Consider the following 19,696-nt stretch of genomic DNA (forward strand, 5'->3'; position numbering starts at 1 on the left):
ACATTTGTCACAAAACATTTTTATTCAAAAATATGAATTGCTCTGCTGTTGAAGGACTCAGCTGACTTCTTTTTTTACATATAATTTCTCCAGCCTTTGAAAAAATCCTCTCACAAGGGACACTTGTTGCTGGCATGCACAAATATTTTTGGATGATGTAAATACATGGATGATGTATTGTTGCAGAAGGCTAGCTGCCTATCACAATACACACATCTCACTTTATTTGGTGCTTCCAAATGGAAATGCTCCCACACCACAGATGTACGGCATCTCTTGCGTGCAGCCTCCATTTTTATATATTCTATTAATATATCTATCTATATATCACCTATGAATCTATATCTATATAATTCTATATATCTAACTTATGCTGTGCTATCTATCTGTCACTATCTAACTTAGCCTATATGAATGTGTCACTATATCTATCCTAACTATATGTCACTGTCTATACCTATCAGTCAATATATCTAATTTAAATCTAGCCTAAATATAACTAACCAAAGCGCACTATAAATCTCACTGCTATCACAAAATCACTGCTATCACAAAATCACTCTCCTCTCACAAAAACCCACGAGGTGAAGATGAATTTACTTCACTTTTAAACTGTGGTGAATTAGGTTTATACAGATGTGTGACTGTGTGGCTTGTTCCCGCCCCCTTTAATCAACGCAGTTTCGGAAGGCGCCACCTGATGAAACACTTTGAAGCTTCAAGGGTTAGTTCACCCAAAAATGAAAATTCTGTCATTAATTACTCACCCTCACGTCGTTCGAGACCCGTAAGACCTCCGTTCATATTCGGAACACAAATGAAGATATTTTTGTTGAAAGCTGAAAGCTATGGTAATTTTCTAGTGGGACAGGCAAAGCTGGCCATTTTAAAATCCCACAAATGTAAAAATGATGGACAAAATACTGATTTGCTTGGAATGTTTAAATCCTTGTTAAATCCGAGTTGCTGTGGATCATGCATACTGTAAACTAACAAATAATATGTACTTCTTTGATGTGAGGTGGAGTGTGAAAAATGCTCTTGTGGTAAGAGATGAATCTGGAGATGGTTTAACTGGTATTTTTTTTATTTATTTTTTTGTGTTCTTTTTATTGCAAACAGTAAAAAGATTGCTTTTTTAAGACTAGTTGTTTGATTAAAAGAGTTTTAAAAGTCTCTCTCTCTCTCTCTCTCTCTCTCTCTCTCTCTCTCTCTCTCTCTCTCTCTCTCTCTCTCTCTCTCTCTCTATATATATATATATATATATATATATATATATAATTAAAATGAACTTGTCCTCCTATATCTCTTCTCCTGGTTCAGTTTTACTACTGTATTTCTTTTTAAGGGGCTTATTTTGGGAACACACACACACACACACACACACACACACACACACACACACACACACTAGGCTACAATGCTTTTGGGAAACGCAACCCTGGTTATTTGTGTGATTTGGTTGAGTGAGTAAAGTTACACGATCTTCTTTTTTTCGCATTTCCTTTTAACAACTCTCCACACGCCACTTTAGAATTAAAATTGTAATTAAACTTTTGCGTTTGCGAAGCTCGTCTGTTCTCACCATTTAGCGATAAACAGCGGAAATGAAAACCTGCTAGAATCCACGTCATGACTTGACGCCACTAACCAATGAGAAGAGTTGTGGGCGGGAGAAGTCGTCCTCGATCGACGTAATACTTTGGAACTAACCAATGAGAAGCTTTATGGGCGGGGTGACAGGTGCAGCCCCTCCTCGATCTGCAGGCTGCAGCCAGGTGCTTCTCTCTGAAATCGAAAGCAAAAGTTTAAACTTTTTGGCTGAGAAGACGCCATTTCGGAGACCTGGAAACTTTAACAAATCTCACACTTCACGGTCAGTTATTTGCTTCTGATAACATATCATATTATAATCGCATGTGTTAGACCCGTTTTCCTTTGATTCATTTGTTGGATCGGTTTCGTTAGCCAAACTGAACGCCTAAAACACTTTCTTGTAGAAGCAAAGCTTGATTGCTTATTTTCCCATTCATGCGAAATGATTTAATGATATTTCAATTTTATTGGTCATGTGTATAAAGTCAGTGAGAAAGTATATGTTGATACTTTTGTTAAGGCACAGGTGTTCTACAGCTGTAGGCCTAAATTAATTAGGCCTGTCGTGATTATTGAAAATCTGTATTCTAATCACATTTATGTGAGAGAACCGCAAAATTGTTGCTGTTTAATACCTTTTGACAAATATATATATATATATATATATATATTGATGAAGATGATGACACAAATAATCAGACTGCATTAGGCTATTATTATTAATTGTATAAATATAAATTTTCACAGCTTTAAAGTACATCATATGGGCCTATATTTTATTATAATTTTTGTTACATTGCATACAATGCCAAGTGAAAAAATATAGGGGAGAGCGGGGCACAACCTAACGCTTTTTGACTTTCTCTAGTTTGTGTAAATCCACTTGGGGTTCAGAGTATTTATTTTTTCCCCACTTTAATTGCACACACATCTAGTACAATTATGTGGTTTTGTTTAATTAATACAGTGTATGCTTTTTTTCTTGATTTACCCCGAAACAATTGAAGTGAAATGTGACAGCATGACCTATAGGTGGGGTACATTGTAACATGACCAAATGAATGTTACCTGATATAATCAAAAAATATATATATCCAAGACAAACTAAAATATTTTGTCAATAAAATACAATTATTAACTTTTTTACATAAAATAATGGCATTTTTTAATCATTACAAATATACTACTTTTTGAGTTTTACAACAAACGCACTGCAAAACACATACAGCATAGTAAAGACATAATAATAATAATGAATAATTTCTGAACATTGATTCTTATTCATTATTCACCTTTTTCTCATGGTTTCTCAATAAAATGTATAAAAGTTTAGAATATAATAGCGTAGTTCTAATAGGGGCTCATTGTAACTCAGTGTTACAGCGCACCCCACCTGCGCAACTGGGATTTAACCCCGGATTGTGTCTTCTGCTGATTAGATCAGCATTAAAGGGTTAGTTCACCCAAAAATGAAAATTATGTCATTAATTACTCACCCTCATGTCGTTCGATACCCCTAAGACCTCTGTTCATCTTCGGAACACAAATGAAGATATTTTGTTGAAAGCTGATGGCTGAGAAAGGCCTCAGATAGGCCTCCATTGGCATTCAGTACATTTACACTCACAAGACCCATAAAAGGCACTTAAAATGTTGTTACAAAGTCCATCTCACCACAGTGGCTCTACAACAATTTTACGAAGCGAAGACAATAGTTTTTGTGCGCATAAAAAAATAAAAATAACGACTTTATTCAACCTCTTCTTGTCTTCCATGTATGCCTCCACGACGCATGCGCGAGAATATGACGTAGCGCCGGCGTTCGGGAATCCATGAAATGCACACTTTAACCCCATTTGAGCACTACGCCGAGACCTAAAGCATGATCAATGTAGAATTCAACAGCTTAGACACGCGCGTCTTCCTCTGCTTGTAAACAAATCGCTTCTGGGTCATGTGTTTGAACGCCGGATCTGCGTAATATTCTCGCGCATGCGTCGTGGAGGCATACACGGAAGACAAGAACAAGTTGGATAAAGGCGTTATTTTGATTTTTTTTTGCGCACAAAAACTATTGTCGCCGCAACGTAAAATTATTGTAGAGCCACTGTGGTGAGATGGACTTTGTAACAAAGTTTTATGGGTCTTGGGAGTGTAAATGTACTGAATGCCAATGGAGGCCTATCTGGGGCCTTTCTCAGCCATCAGCTTTCAACAAAAATATCTTCATTTGTGTTCCGAAGATGAACGGAGGTCTTACGGGTGTCGAACGACATGAGGGTGAGTAATTAATGACATAATTTTCATTTTTGGGTGAACTCGGGGCTAAACTCAAAACTCAAACTCAAAATCGGGGCTAAAATTAGGGAGTGTGAACTCGGCATAAAGTGAACGTATAAATTGAGAAATGTATACGTGTTTTTGCAAAAAAAATCTTATACTTCTGGAACACTAGGTTGTGCTTTTCAAACTTATCTATCATCAGGACATGCTGTTGATGATCCCTACCAAATTTTGTGAAGATATGTAATTTGTTTTGAAAGATATTGCAGTTTTTGACACAATTCAAAATGTTGGACGCGTGGTTCATCCGATCCTTGGCCTGTGTGGCTCAGTCCAAAGATCATCTGATCAGATTTTGGACAAAATTGGACAAAATTTGAAGGAGTAGTAGTGAAAAAAATGTAATACTCAAAATGGCCACTATTGTAATTAGGGCTGCAACAACGAATCGATAAAAATCGATAATTAAAGAGTTGGCAACGTATTTCATTTTCGATTTGTTGTGTCGCGCGACTATTATGCCCCTCAATAAGACACGGAGATGTTTGAGTATAAAAAAAGCATGGTTGAGCGCAAAGCAGAGTGGAAGCGGGCGAGCCGTGCTGTACCCGTCGTACCACGCAGCGGAAAAGCAAACCGAGCCGAGCCGTAGGCTACCAGTCGAAAAGCGCCATTAATAAATCGATGATGATTGAATGAATGATTCAGCACCTAAAACGAAAACATCTTGGAGTCCTTAATGAGGAGGTAGTTCAACAGCAGCGTAACGTTAAGTCACTACAAAATCCCACTTTTGTTCCGTTTCGAAGTGAGGGTGACGTCCCTCCAGTAGCTCTTCTGGTGCTTGTTTACACGTTATCCAGCTTGACAAGCATGACAAGTTAGCGTTAGCTTGTTAATAACAGTAGTAAAGCAGGGGTGGTTTAGTTTGCAAGACTAAAGACACGTTTTTATTCACTTGCCTTTTTTGGCCCATTCGTTTTTCAATCTGTTGCTATGTTAATTTCGTTGACAAATAATTTGTCAATATTTTAATCAACAACATTTTTCACAGACAAAAACGAGACGAAAATCAAAACCAGCTTTGAATGACAAAAACTATGACTAATATCTATTGTCTTTTTCGGTCAGCATTCGGTCTTAAAGTGACAGCAGTCCATTAACCTGCTTCCATTTGTGCTCTTAATATTAATCAAACAACAAAAGACAAAGATAAATCGCCTCTTTAGTTTTAATAAGGATTCATTATATTTGTACATTAATTATTTAATCTATAAGGAATGTTGTTTGCAAGTTGTTATAAAGAATGCATATCATTCATTACTTAGTAACGCGTTACTCTAATCTGACTACTTTTTTCCAGTAACGAGTAATCTAACGCGTTACTATTTCCAAACCAGTAATCAGATTAAAGTAATTTATCCAAGTCACTGTGAGTTACTATTTTTGTCATTTTCCTTAGTGAAAATATATATTTTTGCTTTCTTGTTTAGTCTCAGCAGGGTTTTTCCTGCATAGAGAATTACGATGCAGCCGCCTCCGTAAAATTTCGTGCCGCCTCCGTCTGTCGACAAAACTCAAGACAGGCAGTCACTTGCTAAATAATCAGTGAATGTTCTGACCGATATACATAGTAGACTAGGATTTGTGCGCTCACCGCTCATCTTCTCTTTATGCCGTGAACTTTTCAATGTTCACTCACGCTGCACTGTGCCCTCTGATTCGATGTTGCTTTAAGCGCATCATTCTGCACCCGGGATGCACATAAAGCGCTTTGTTGCTGCTCTGTTTTGAAGCGTTTCATATATTTTCATAGTTTTGTGCACTTAAAGATTATTAAAAAATATCTTGTTCTCACGTATCTATCATATATTTGTTGTCCCTTTACAGATCTGCACATTACGTTTACAATAAACTATAAATCTTGTAATTGTATATTATTTGTGTAGGCCCCAGTGTTGTAGTCGAGTCACCAACTGTCGAGTCTTGAGTCCCAGTGTTCCGAGTCCAAGTCCGAGTCACCAAAGAAGAGTCCAAGTCGAGTCAGCATTACCTGAGTTCGAGTCCGAGTCGAGTCCCGTGTTCGAGAATACAGAAAAAATACAGAAAAAAATGTAAGATTGTGATATATTATTACAATTTACAATATTTGGTTTTCAATTTATTATACTTTAAATTATCATTGTGATGCAAAGCAGAACTGTTTCCAACACTCATAATAAATCAGAATATTAGAATGATTTCTGAAGGATCATGTGACACTGAAGACTGGAGTAATGATCCTGAAAATTCTGCTTTGCATCACAGAAATAAATTATAATTTAAAGTATAATAAATTGAAAACCAAATATTTTAAATTGTAATAATATATCACAATATCATTTTTACCCCCCCTGTATTTTTGATCAAACAAATCCAGGCTTGATGAGCAGAAGAAATTACTTTCAAAAACATTACAAATAGTAATGTGTCCAAACTTTTGGCCTGTAGTGTATGTCATGTCGGCAAATATATTTGAAAGGTTGTTTATTGCTGCTTCCATAGACACCATTGTGTATTTTACAAACTATAAATGTATTGTTTTGCTAGAAATTATATGTATTTAAATATCTGAAATCTAAAATAAACATAAGCGGGATTAAGCGCTGAGCGCGTCTGTCTTTGGCTCAGCGCAGCGATTGCAGAAAGCACAGTTTGAATCTGGCAGTTATTGTCACGTCACTGTACATTCGCTTCACTGTACATAGACATCGCTGACGTATGATGCCAAATAGGCAGACATCGCCCAACCCTAGCTTCCTCTGTTTATTATCATATATGCATTAGGCAATAATAGTTTTTTTAAAGCTAATGTTAGCCAATGGAAAGCATTTTACTTACTTTTCTGGGTGCATCCATGACAGATGTCTGTTAAAGTTTGAATTTATCCCAGTCTTTTCCTCAATTGTGCGATTACACACACAACATTTAGCGCTGCTCTTTTCAGCATTAGATGCAAAATCTGTGTTGGCAAACTTCACGACAAATGTCAACATTTAGCCCGCGCTAAATAATGCACAAGAATGCGGCGAAAAGTGAGTGACGTCAGTCAGTGAGTGTGTTGTCAAGCAAGGAGAGCGAGCGGTAGCAGTGTCTGTGAGGGAAAAAATAGATCACGGCCTGTCTTGGGAGCCCGAAACAGGAAAAGTGTAACAACTTATATCAAATTTTGATAACCTATTTAGTCAGAAACAACGTAATTAATTTGATGAATGCTCAAGTGCGATTTTATATATCCTCGAGACTCGAGTCCAAGTACGAGTCATCAGTCCGCGAGTCCAAGTCGAGTCACGAGTCCAGAGAACGGAGTCTCGAGTCGGACTCGAGTCCAGAGAATAAGGACTCGAGTCGGACTCGAGTCCGAGTCCAGGACTCGAGTACTCCATCACTGGTAGGCCCATATAATTATTTACATTCATATATAAATATAAATTAAAAATTAAATATAAATTGTTTTTCATAAATGTATTTAATAAGAACACAAAGTAATTTGTACCTTTTCATTAACATTTTATAAAATTAGTCAAAATATTTTTTTTGGGAGATACAATTTCAGGAGATTCATTGTTGACGTTACTGTTAAAAATGCACTTCCAATAAAGTGTTGGCAAAAACGTCATTTTTATGTTGCGGCTGCAGAGGTGTTGTCGGCAACTGATGAATGTAACTAATAAAGTCACTTGTAATCTAACTTAGTTACTTTTAAAATCAAGTAATCTGTAAAGTAACTAAGTTACTTTTTAAAGGAGTAATTAGTAATCAGTAATCAGATTACTTTTTCAAAGTAAATGTGGCAACACTGGTTCTGGTTGGTGCGTCTGAGTGTAGTGAAGAGAAAAAGTTCTAACATCCTGTTAAGTTTTCTCATTATTATTTTTCTTAAAAAAAAAAAAAAAAGATTTATAGGTTTATTGTAGCAACCTGTGCACTTTCTGAAAATGTTTTGCACTGTGAATTTGCATTGTCAGTTCTGTTTTTAAATAAAGGATTGGAAATTAATGCTTTTTTATCCGATTCATAGATTAATCGAAAAAATTATCGACAGATTAATTGATTATTAAAATAATCGTTAGTTGCAGCCCTAATTGTAATGGGGAGAGTCTTAATGTAAGATGATTAATGTGATCAGCATAAAGAGAGGAATCAGGTGAACTCCTTTTTTTCTTCTTCTATAGCCCAGGGATGGGCAAACTGGTCCTGGACGGCCACTGTCCTGCAGAGTTTAGGGCCCTATAAAATCTGTTTTATATTTTCCCAAATTCCGTTTTTTCCGTTTTAATTTTTGCTAATTCCGTTTTAATTTTTGCGAATTCCCTTTTTTCGTTAAAATTTTTGGGAATTCAGGTTTTTTTTTTACCCTTAACTGTTATTTTAGTCGTAAAAAGAGTGCGCTTTTAATGTTAGTATAATAGAACATAAAACATAAAATAGGAATTACCTTAAATTTATTGAGGTAACACACATCACATTTACTCACTGTACTTTTCAGGACAAACACTGCACTCTAAGTACTTCAAGTCACAACAAAATATTAGTGCTGTGAATTGATTAAAAAAACGGAAGTAATCAAAACAAAATTCTGTAATTAATCATGATTAATTCCAATTAATTTTTATTTTGGAGTTTTTAATATTTTGATATTGTAATAATTTCAGTTACCTGCCAAATTAATGAAGAAACAACTTAAAGACAGCATATTTTAAATGTGTTGTAATGCCATCTTTTTATGAATGAAGGCCAGTATCACTGATAATGTCTCTATGAAACATCAGTGACATTACATTACAGTATAACTGAAAGCAACCAATTTCAACATTTATTAGGCTTTAAAAAACAACTTTTGATTTAATTTAACTTAAAACAATCTTTACATAAACCCATTATAATGTTATATTTACCCATGGCCTTCACTGTCATAGCCTACACAGAAATTGAATAACGTTATCAACACCTTTCTTAACTGCATAAATAATAAGTGAAATATAAATTAATCATCATTAAAGCTATAATTTTCTCTATTTCCGCTGTTCTGTGATGAATATTAATGACAGATATTATCAGTGCTGCTGTCACTTTAAGATCTACCGCTTCCGAACATGACGCGGATCAGATGCGCTGTCCCGCACATCTCTTTTTCTCTCAAGTTCATTTAAGACATTATTTTCCAAACAGTACATTAAAGTGCATTAAAAACAAGGCAAAATACAGCAAGCACTCCCTGCGAGGGAGCTGCTCGGCTCGGTACTGAGGGCTTAGCGTTGAGTTTCTTAACTTTTTCGCAGACGAAAGCAGAGCCGTGGAGAGCCGCTTCGCCATACTTTCATTGTTTTGAAGGGGGAGCTGAAATGACTGGAAGGGTTGTGTCGCCCAGATTTGCTTCCCCCGGTCTGCATTTTCCCCAGACATACATTCTTCTCCCACACAAAAGTCAAGTCAAGTCAAGTCAAACAGCATTTCATTCCAAATATGTAAAATTCCGCGAAATTCCGCGTTAACACTAGATTCCACGTTAATATGCCAATTCTGCGATTCTGTGAACGCGGAAATCATAGGGCCCTAAGAGTTTAGTTCCAACCCTAATCAAACACACCTGAACCAGCTAATCAATGTCTTCAGGATTACTAGAAAGCTACAGGCAGGTGTGTTTGATCAGGGTTGGAGAAACTCTGTAAGGCAGTGACCCTCCAGGACCAAGTTTCCCATCCCTGCTATAGCCTTTAGAAAAGTAATTTTTTGAACTGGTGGTGACTAGGGATGCACCGAATATTCGGCCACCGAACATTTTCGGCAGAAAATGGCCCTAAAGTGCATTTTCAGTTTTCGGCCGAAAGACTTTTATCATCGAAACAACACGGCCAAAATGTTGTGATGACGCAAACAGAAACCGCGACCTGCACGTGCTTGTCTGAAGCAACATGTCTGCGGTGTGTACGTATTTCAGTATATCTGAGAAACACCCACGTCTGCTCCATGCACAAGCACTGACAGCGAGAGCTGTTCAGTGCAGCTGTTCAGTGCAGCAGCTCATGTTCTCGATGAGAAGAGGACCAGACTTCACTGTGAAACCGAACGGTTTCCGAATGTAATCTTTAACAGTGGGCATGTTTTAAGCGCGGAACACACTTCAATCCGAGTTCCCACACCAACATCGATCAACATGTATCACGAAATTCAAACGATAAATGCCGCTTTGACGCTCTTTAATGTGGGATCACTGATCACATCACAGTTCAAGCGGCGGCACACGCGCGTGAACGCGATCATCTGTGAACGCGATCATCTGTGAGCGCGATCGATCATCTCTTCCTTAAGAATAAACATGAATGAACATCTAAGGTGTGTTGAGGATACATTACAACTTACTGTCTGGTATCATATGCGGTGTAATCGCTAAATTCATGGTTCCAACGGCGGAAAGACGTCAATATAACTGCTTGTAAACTAAACAACGTCATGTAACTTTAGCATCACCTTTACCTCAGGCATTCATTCAGTGTCCACAGAATTGTATTAGCTAAAGAAATCAACTCTTTCACTAAATATATGACCTATATTAGCCGTTATATTCATTATATTAGCCGTTATATTCATTATATTAGCCGTTATATTCATTATATTCTACTTAACCTGTTAATGATATCTTGATTATTTCATGTGTGTTTAAATAAACCTGTCATGAAAATGACAGACACTGTGTATAAATGATTATATTTCAACAACGAATTGGATAAAAAACGATTTTATAATTAGATTTAGAAGCTATTGCAAAAACTGCGTTTGCGTACTGTGTTATTTGAGTGTTGATTATTATACCTAAAAATAAATTGCAACTGAATTTAGGCTTATAGTTTGGGCTCTGTTGTGAACCTTTAATATTAATGTGCAAGTAAGGGCTCCCTATATAGTTCACAGCAATATCTTCAGTAAACTTTGTTATAATTTAATTCATTTAAGGACAGATACTTTTTTTTCTTCAGTATACCAATAAAAATAAATAAAAAGCCATTTTGTAAAACTGCTGTAGCGAACCGTCAGTTTTGTGTACCGTTACACACCTATTCTACAGTTAATATATGGGCTATGGCAGTCTTTGTTTTGATACACTATTATGTTGAAGGCCTACAGAGAAAGTAGTTGTATCTTTAAGCAGTTGCACTTGTTCTGAATGCACTTTCTTGTAGTAGTCCTACAGAGAAAAATGTTAAATGCACTTCACCTAAATGCACTTTGTTTTTACGAGAGAACATTTAATTTTAAAACCTTTCTGTAGGCCTGTACATTATTATTTAATGTACAAATGAGTGGGGTCAAGTTAAACATTTTAGTTTGAATTTTATTTTATACTGTGCATTGTTGCAATGTGCTAAATAAATATTGGCATAATTTGTAATTGATTTATTCTTTGAAACTTTAAAGGAACTGTATGTAGGATTGTGGCCAAAACTGGTACTGCAATCACTTTCAAATTACTGTAGAGTGGTGTATCCCCTCTCCCCCTCCCCCTGACTCGAGGTTGCGAGATAGGCTGCAGTAGAGCCGTTGAAAATTATTATATGGCTATGATATAATTATTATATTATATTATTATATGGTTCTGGGCTGCAGGATCCAGCAGGAACGTAGGCTGCTAAAAGGAGCTTTCAATGGCAAGTGACGAGTCCTACACAGCAAGTTTTTTTTTCTTCTGGTAATTATGTGCTTCATGAGAAATGTTTTGTGAAGTAATTATGTATCGCAAAAATTTACTAATGGCGATTAGCCAAATAAAACGTAAATTTTTCACGTAAATATGAACGCTCGTATGTGACAGTACATTGTTAGGACAGTTAGTTAGGTGTTAGTCTAACTTGTAACGGTAGGTATCTGTCATTAACGTAAGTAAGTTACAAGCCCAAGCCTAAGTCACTATGTGTCATGCGCTAACCTAACGTTATACTTTGCACGAATATGCATAACTTTGTTCGACTGTCATGAATATTTGAAATGTTCATTTCAAAAACATTGTTAGCCAGATGAACCTTACCTGTCCAGGAGGAAATTAGCAACGTTGGCGTCTGTCTTCAAATACTTCTCCATTTTCAGCCGTCTCCATCTTTCAAAGGCATCTCCTATACAAATCCTTGTTTTATTTCGGACATTGTCACAACGTTTTTCTGATTCATAACGAGGTCTTTTATGTTTCGTAAAGTTAGAAATTTTTTATCCAAAAAGTTTGTAGCTGCAGCTGTGTTAACTAGAGCTGGCAACCCCGATGCCAAAACACTACTGACTTCGTGATTGGTAGATAGGTGGAGGTGGCGCTTCAGGCCAAAACACAACATGTCAACATCAACATCAGTTGAGGGCTGCAACTTCAATTTTAAAATGACAATTGCCGGACAACTGTTGTCAGTGATAGAAGTATTTGAAATTAACATGATTTCTTAATGTCTAGTGACATATCAGGGCCATTTTATGATTAATTGAGATAATTTCTTGCATACAGTTCCTTTAATATTAATTTATGCAATTGCAATGCCTTGATTTTAGTAAAGTTAGTAAACAGTCATAGCCATAAATGCAATGGTACTAATATTTGGCATAATTTATTTCGGTGTTTCGTTTTTTCGGCCTTAGTTTCCTCTTTTTTGGTTTTCGGTTTCGGCCAAGAATTTTCATTTCGGTGCATCCCTAGTGGTGACGCTATAGAGTTGGTCCTAGAGACTCCAAAATTTGTCAGATTAAGGCGCTGTGCCTTTTCACGAGCCGTTGGTACGTAAAAATTAGGGGTGCTCCGATTGATCAGCAACCGATCTCCATCTGCCGATAATCGCTTTGGGATGATTGATCGGATGATTTGATCTCATAAAACGATCGCATACTGACGACACATAAAAACCCGTGCCTGCCGTGAGAGCTAGGGCATGATATGCAGCGACACCGTCTCATTCTCTTTCTGGCGCGGGTAAAATAATTATAATGCTGAAGGTGAGGTACAATTCATATTTCTATATTAAATAACTTACGCAGTCATTTGAAAACGTTCTGTGAGACGCAAATTCACAAACAGAGCGAGTGAATCACCGCATGCGCGCGCTCTCTCTTTCCCTCAAAATGCTCAAATGGCTTCACATCAGCGCATCGCATCTGCATTAAAATCGAGCTCCACAGTTGACACAGGATTTGCCCTTTGCACAATCGAGGCAGTGTCGCATCGTCACAAAGTTTATCATTTCCATTTATTTTTAAGTCTTGCCAGTGTTCAAACCGCTCAGCACACACACACACAGGCCATCTCAAAAAAAGCGTGCGAGTACAAATTGCGCTGAAATGGTCAGATACACACAAATGTATGTACTAAATTACCGTCTTGACGAGTATGCACGTAAACCCCGTTGTGACTCTCGAGTGAACATTTGTGCAACTGCATGTAACCGTATCCATGTTCACTCTTAAAGTGACAGCTGTCGAATAAACTGCTGCTGTCTCTGAGTTCCCATTCAGTCGGTCACTCTCGACGCCACGTCGGAGTACCGACGAATAGGAATCTCGCTCGCGAGAGCCAATCTACTTCGAGTGTAACTAAACGAGCCAATGCACATTGGCATGCAATGATTGCACCAGGTGCTCATGCCACGCCGTGCGGGTATAAATGAGACATAGGTGATTGCATCAAATCAACCTTTTGCTTCGGAGCCGAGAGTGGTGAATGGTTTGTCCTAAAATCACTCTCTACAAAGTGTGTGTTAACATTATAACGAGTCAAGCTCTTCGGTGGACCTCTCCTCGTTTGGTGTTGGAGTGACGGCACTGCAGCGGGGTTGATTTCTCTCTTTCTTTTTCTATTTTGAGCAAAAACAAAAGGCTGTTCTCACAGCTGGTTCGGTGCGCTATTAAGAGCGCTGAAAAGCCGTTTTCACGGCTGGTAAGAGATCGTCTTCTATGAGAGAGAGAGCGCGCACGTCAGGCTGCACTTTTTCCCTGTCTGTGTCGCCGCGACTATTCCCCTGTGTGCTTCAGCACCGCGGAGAGCAGTTTCCCTAAAAGAGCTACACAGATAGAGCTTGCGTCTTTTTAAAGATGACATTCTATCTGTGTGTTTCTGGATGCGGTTGTTTCCTGTCCTCACTGACGGCCACGAACACTGTTTCACATGTCTGGGCGCATGCTGAGACTGTGTTCGTGGGTGGTCATGTTTTCTAATGAGAACATGACCACGTCGGCACGCCGGTCGCGACTCATCTTTCTCCGGGAAGCTTGAGTCCCCTTTGTTGTTGGCCAGCCGCCGCTCGTGTGTAAAAGCACAGCCGCGTTGTGCCGTTGAGTGCTAGGCTGTAGCGCGGGTTGTCACGGCAACCCAGCGCTCGCTCTGCGCTCTAGGTGCGCTGTCCCCTTGCCTATTTCTCATTGTAGCGCCCTCCCTGGCAACAGGAGAGGTCTATTTCAGTGAAATGGCTGGGGTGACCTGAGGAGAGGAGGGCTTCTCCTTCGGGGAACCAACCCCCTAGGGCCCCTCCCCCTCTAGCGCACTGCAAGCTGTGCAGCTCTGGGTGGAATTGCTGGTCCTTCTTATGGGGGAGCCTAGCATTTCATTCAGTGCTCCAGCTGAGGATCAGATGTCAATCGCTGCATCGGAGAGAGGGCTGTTGTGCTCTGGGAATGAGGATGATGCTGAGCCCACTGTAATGGTGTGTAGGGCTGTCACGATTATGAAATTTGGCTGACGATTAATTGTCCAATAAATAATTGCGATTATGACGATTAATTGTCTGTTTTAGGGCTTTGGCGATTAATTGCCTGTTTTAGGGCTTTGCCGATTAATTGTCATACAAATTGTTGTGATTATTTAATTGAATCCCTTGTAAGTTGTCACTTGCAATAACACATTAATACACTTAAAGCCTTTAAATATTAAAGTAATTTAATCAATGAAAAATATGTATCTTTCAGAAATGTGTACATTTAAAGAAACAAAATGTATATGAAAGTATAAATAATAGAAACAATCACCATAAATTTACCATAACACATAAAGGACTGTCAATATCTCATTCCAAACTAAAGTAAAATATAAATATATTTTACAACTTTGAAAATTCTGTAAATAACAGAAACAATGAATCACAAATATAAACTATGACCATAACAGAACAGGCCATAAAAATCAAATTATGAAATAAAAACAATCATGCTCCTTAATGGCTTGGTAGATTACGGGAAAGAAACACTAGCATGTTGACTTTTTCTGGCTTAAGACAGCATCTAACTGGGGTGACAATGTTGCCAGCTGTACTGAACATTCTTTCAGAAGCAGTACTTGTTGCACATATGCACATGTAGGCTACTTTCTCGCCAACTTGGAAATTAAAGGAAACCTATGTATGACACGCCAATTCGCTATGCCATTTTGGAGTGCTATCAAGACGCATAATCGCTTTTTAACGTGTTTATCAACGCCGTTTCATTCTATCCCCCTACACTGCCCCTACCCATCACACACACACACACACACACACACACACACACACACACACACACACACACACTTAAACCTAAGCCCCTAAACCTACCCATCACAAGAAACATTCTGCACTTTTACATTTTCAAAAAAAAAACATAATTTAGTATGTTTATAAATCCATTTACATTCACGCGGAATCACACGGCGTAGACATACACGCGGAGATGATGGTTCGTTTCGGCGTACACATACAAGCGGAATCACACTGCGTAGACATACACGCGGAGATGATGGTTCGTTTCGGCGTACACATACAAGCGGAATCACACGGCGTAGACATACACGCGGAGATGATGGTTCGTTTCGGCGTACACATACAAGCGGAATCACACTGCGTAGACATACACGTGGAGATTATGGTTTGTTTCGGCGTACACATACACGCGGAATCACACTGCGTAGACATACACGTGGAGATTATGGTTTGTTTCGGCGTACACATACACGCGGAATCACACTGCGTAGACATACACGTGGAGATTATGGTTTGTTTCGGCGTACACATACACGCGGAATCACACAGCGTAGACATACACGCGGATAGCTCAAAATGCGTACAGATAACACGCCATTTGGCTTTAGAAAGTTAAGCAAAGCCATGATGTCATGTTGATTGGCGTTGTCGTTTTCGGCTTTGAAACTAAATCCATCTTTGTTGAATAACTGGGCTGCTCTAACTCAGGATGGAGAAATCAACAGGGCAATATAATTTGAACGTAATGCTCAGCGTAATGAATTCAGAGGGAGACCGGTAGAAGTAGAGTGCTGCAGGTACGTCGTTCATGAACGAATGATTCTTAATATGACTCGGGACTACCGAGTTGTCTCAGAGAGTGATCCGTTCATTTTGTTGGCCGCGCGTGTGCGCAAAATCCCATAGGTTCTGTACATGAAACAGAAAATGTTAGTTCATCCCTCGAGTTCGGGTTGAGTCTTTCGTTCTTCCTGTCAGTCCTATAGTAGACTATGCTGTCAGAACCGGAAAGAGAAATTATTAGTTCATCTTTCGAGGTTCGCATTCCGCGGGGTCCGAGTCTTTCGTTCTTCCTGTTATGCTGAAATGACTCAAATTTTTTTTTTTTTTTCATTTTGCTGAACGAGATTCAAAGATCCGAGTCTGTAAAATGATCCGAACTTCCCGCTACTAACTACAGGGCCCCCTTGCGTCTTCTAATAGTGGGCAATAATAACGATCACCTGTAATGACCGCGATTAGACCAATTAATCGCGATCAAACGATTATTTTTATAATCGTGACAGGTCTAATGGTGTGTGCTTCGCTGAATCGGATTCAGAGTTAACAGCCATGCTTCCCGGGATCACTCCTGGATGTGCATGGAAAACTTGGCAGTGTGGCACTTCTTTGGATATGGAAAGCCAAAAGGGCCAAAACTGCATAAGTTTTTCCTCTCTCACTACCCTCAACGGTGGGGTGGCTGTGCGCAGACCACCCCTGCCTGCACAGGGTAGTTCTGAGTTGAGGTTGAGCTGTGCATGTTGACTAACCGTGATCAAAGTCATGGCGCAGGCCCTCGGCCAGACGATGTCCACCTCAGTGGTCCAGAAAAACCTCCTGGCTTGCCTTGCTGAGATGTGAGTGGTCGTCAAAGTACGCTTTCTCGATGCTCCCATCTCACAAGGTGGCCTTGGGCGACACTGTTGAGAACTGGGCCCAGCAGTTCTTCGCAGTCGGTAGCAGGATGAGGCAATCAAGAGCCTCCCCCGACGTACCATCAGAGTGCCTCGTGGGCCGCCCCTCAGTCTGCTCGTCGCCAAAGGCGTCGTCCCCTGCAAAAAAAAAAAAAAAACACTTGGCACAGCCTGCTCTACTGTGTCCTGCAGGGGATGACGCTACCTGTCTCTGCTGCTGTTTAAGCGGTCGGTGAAACATCACCTCTGAGACGGGTGACCGGGAGATGGGCGGGGCTGCTTTTCCCCGGAGGAGGGCCGGGTAGAATATCTTGAGTCAAAATCCGTTCTGCCGCTGGTGTCACAACCAGTGGTACCCAAATTATCAAAAAAAAAAAAAAAAGAGCAGTTCCTCCCATCTCTGGGTCCCAAGGGGGTTCGGAGAGCTGTGGACGGTCAAACGTCGGACCACACTCATCCTCCTCCTTCGCCAGTGGACAGTAGTGGACAGTTCGAGGACGCAACCTAGCCTTCTCACGTACCCTCTGCCCTCTCGTGGAATCAGGTAAGTGTGCACCGCACACTCACAACCGCGCTGCGGGCCGCCTCCACGAGACAGCCGCCCCAGCCTGGTACCTGCATTCCACCTCGCTGCCCCACGGTGGGTACCCGGTGGTCCCTATTGTCCCGCTTGCACGGACTCTGCGAGCCTGGCTAGAGCTCCCCAGTCCGTCTCGCTGGCTCATTCAGACCATCAGGCTCGGCTATGCGATTCAGTTCGCCCGGCGCCCCCCCCCCCCCCCCCAGGTTCAAGGGCGTCCGCTTCACCTCGGTGAATGCCGCAGATGCCCATGCCCTGCGTGCGGCGATCGCTGTCCTACTGGCAAAGGACGCGATAGAGCCGGTCCCTCCAGCCGATATGAAGACCGGCTTCTACAGCCCGTACTTCATTGTACCCAAGAAAACCGGTGGGTTACGACCAATCTTGGACCTGCGAGTCCTGAATCGGAGCCTCCACAAGCTACCGTTCAAGATGCTCACGCAGAAATGCATTTTCGAATGCATCCGTCCCCAAGATTGGTTTGCAGCGATCGACCTGAAGGACGCGTACTTTCATGTCTCGATTCTTTCTCGACACTAGGCATGTGCCGGTATCACATTTTCATGTTGCGATTAATTGCTGAAGCTTTTATCACGGTATACGGTATTATCACAATATTGAAATGTGTTGCAAAAAAGTGTTGTCATTCTATAACAGGTTTAATAACTTTCTTATAACAAAAGAACCAAACATTTAAATACAATAAAGCAATACACACAAATGTATAAAGTAAACAAATATTGAAAACAGATTAAAGTGCAAAAGAATTATAAAGAACAATAGGTAACACTTTACAATAATGTCTCACCAGTTAATGCATTAACATTAACAAAGAATTAATAACTAAATTTTTACAGTTATTATTCTTTGATAATGTTAGTTAAAAAAGCAACTGTTAGTTAGTGTTAGCTCAGGTCCATTAAATAATACAGTTACAACTTTTGATATTAATAATGTGTTATTAAATGCTGAAATGTACATCTAACTAAGATTAATACATGCTTTAGAAGTATTTTTCATAGTCAGTTTGTTAATGAATGAACTAATGTTAAATAATGGAGCCTTATTGTAAAGTGTATGACTGAATAACAATCAGAACATATTCAAACAATATCTAGGGCATGTAATTTAGTCCAGATTAAAATATAAAATGTTTAAGTTTGAAAATGAATAGTCTTAAGTCTTTAAGTATTTAGGGGAAACGGCTGCATTTCTGCTGTTCCGCCAGCGCCCTCTGCTGTCAGAGAGTGAATGTGCACTTCAGCGTGTCTCGTTCACGCGCTCAGCCATGTGCTCATGCACGTTGAGTTTGTTTACATCAGTGCACGTTCCTCTTTTACATATTGTTCATTTTAAACGGTTGATGGGTAAAGTATTCTTAAAATGCATTCTAAAAATCTGAATAATTCGTAATAAATAATTATTCACGGTATTTTGAAGTGCCCACGATAACAATATTGTGCATGTTCATTATTGCGGTATATCGTATTACCGTTTACCGGCACATGTCTACTCGACACAGGCCGTTTCTGCGCTTTGCGTTCGAGGGTCGAGCATATCAGTACAGAGTCCTGCCCTTCGGGCTGTCCCTGTCCCCCCGTGTCTTCACGAAAGTCACGGAGGGGGCCCTTGTGCCCCTGAGAGAACAGGGCGTTCGCATCCTCAACTATCTCGACGACTGGCTCATTCTAGCACAGTCAAGCCAGGGATCAGTTGTGCGAACACAGGGACCTGGTGCTCGGACACCTCAGCCAGTTGGGTCTTCGGGTCAACTGGGAAAAGAGCAAACTCGCCCCCGTGCAGAGGATCTCTTTTCTCTGTGTGGATTCGGTCGAACGGACAGCGTGCCTCCCAGAGGAGCGTGTCCAGTCGATGCTGAACTGCCTGAACACGTTTCAAGGCAGGATGGCGGTTCCACTGAAACAATTTCAGAGGCTCCTGGGGCATATGGCAGCCGCTGCGGCAGTAACACCGCTCGGCCTGCTTCATATGAGACCGCTTCAGCATTGGCTACTCGGCCGAGTCCCGAGATGGGCGTGGCAACGCGG

At 40.0% G+C, this 19,696-nt stretch overlaps 1 protein-coding gene across 1 annotated transcript in view; it reads left to right on the forward strand.

Annotated features, from left to right (window-relative positions):
• Positions 1–1,733: 1,733 nt before the first annotated feature.
• Positions 1,734–19,696, forward strand: part of LOC307128006 (NACHT, LRR and PYD domains-containing protein 3-like) — a 46,248-nt gene continuing 28,285 nt past the window's right edge. The window contains exon 1 of the mRNA XM_079819523.1: positions 1,734–1,876. The gene's annotated coding sequence lies outside the window, so the exon portion shown is untranslated. The remainder of the gene's footprint in view (positions 1,877–19,696) is intronic.

Source organism: Gobio gobio (assembly GCF_949357685.1).
Source record: "Gobio gobio genome assembly, chromosome: 6".
NCBI lineage: Eukaryota > Metazoa > Chordata > Actinopteri > Cypriniformes > Gobionidae > Gobio > Gobio gobio.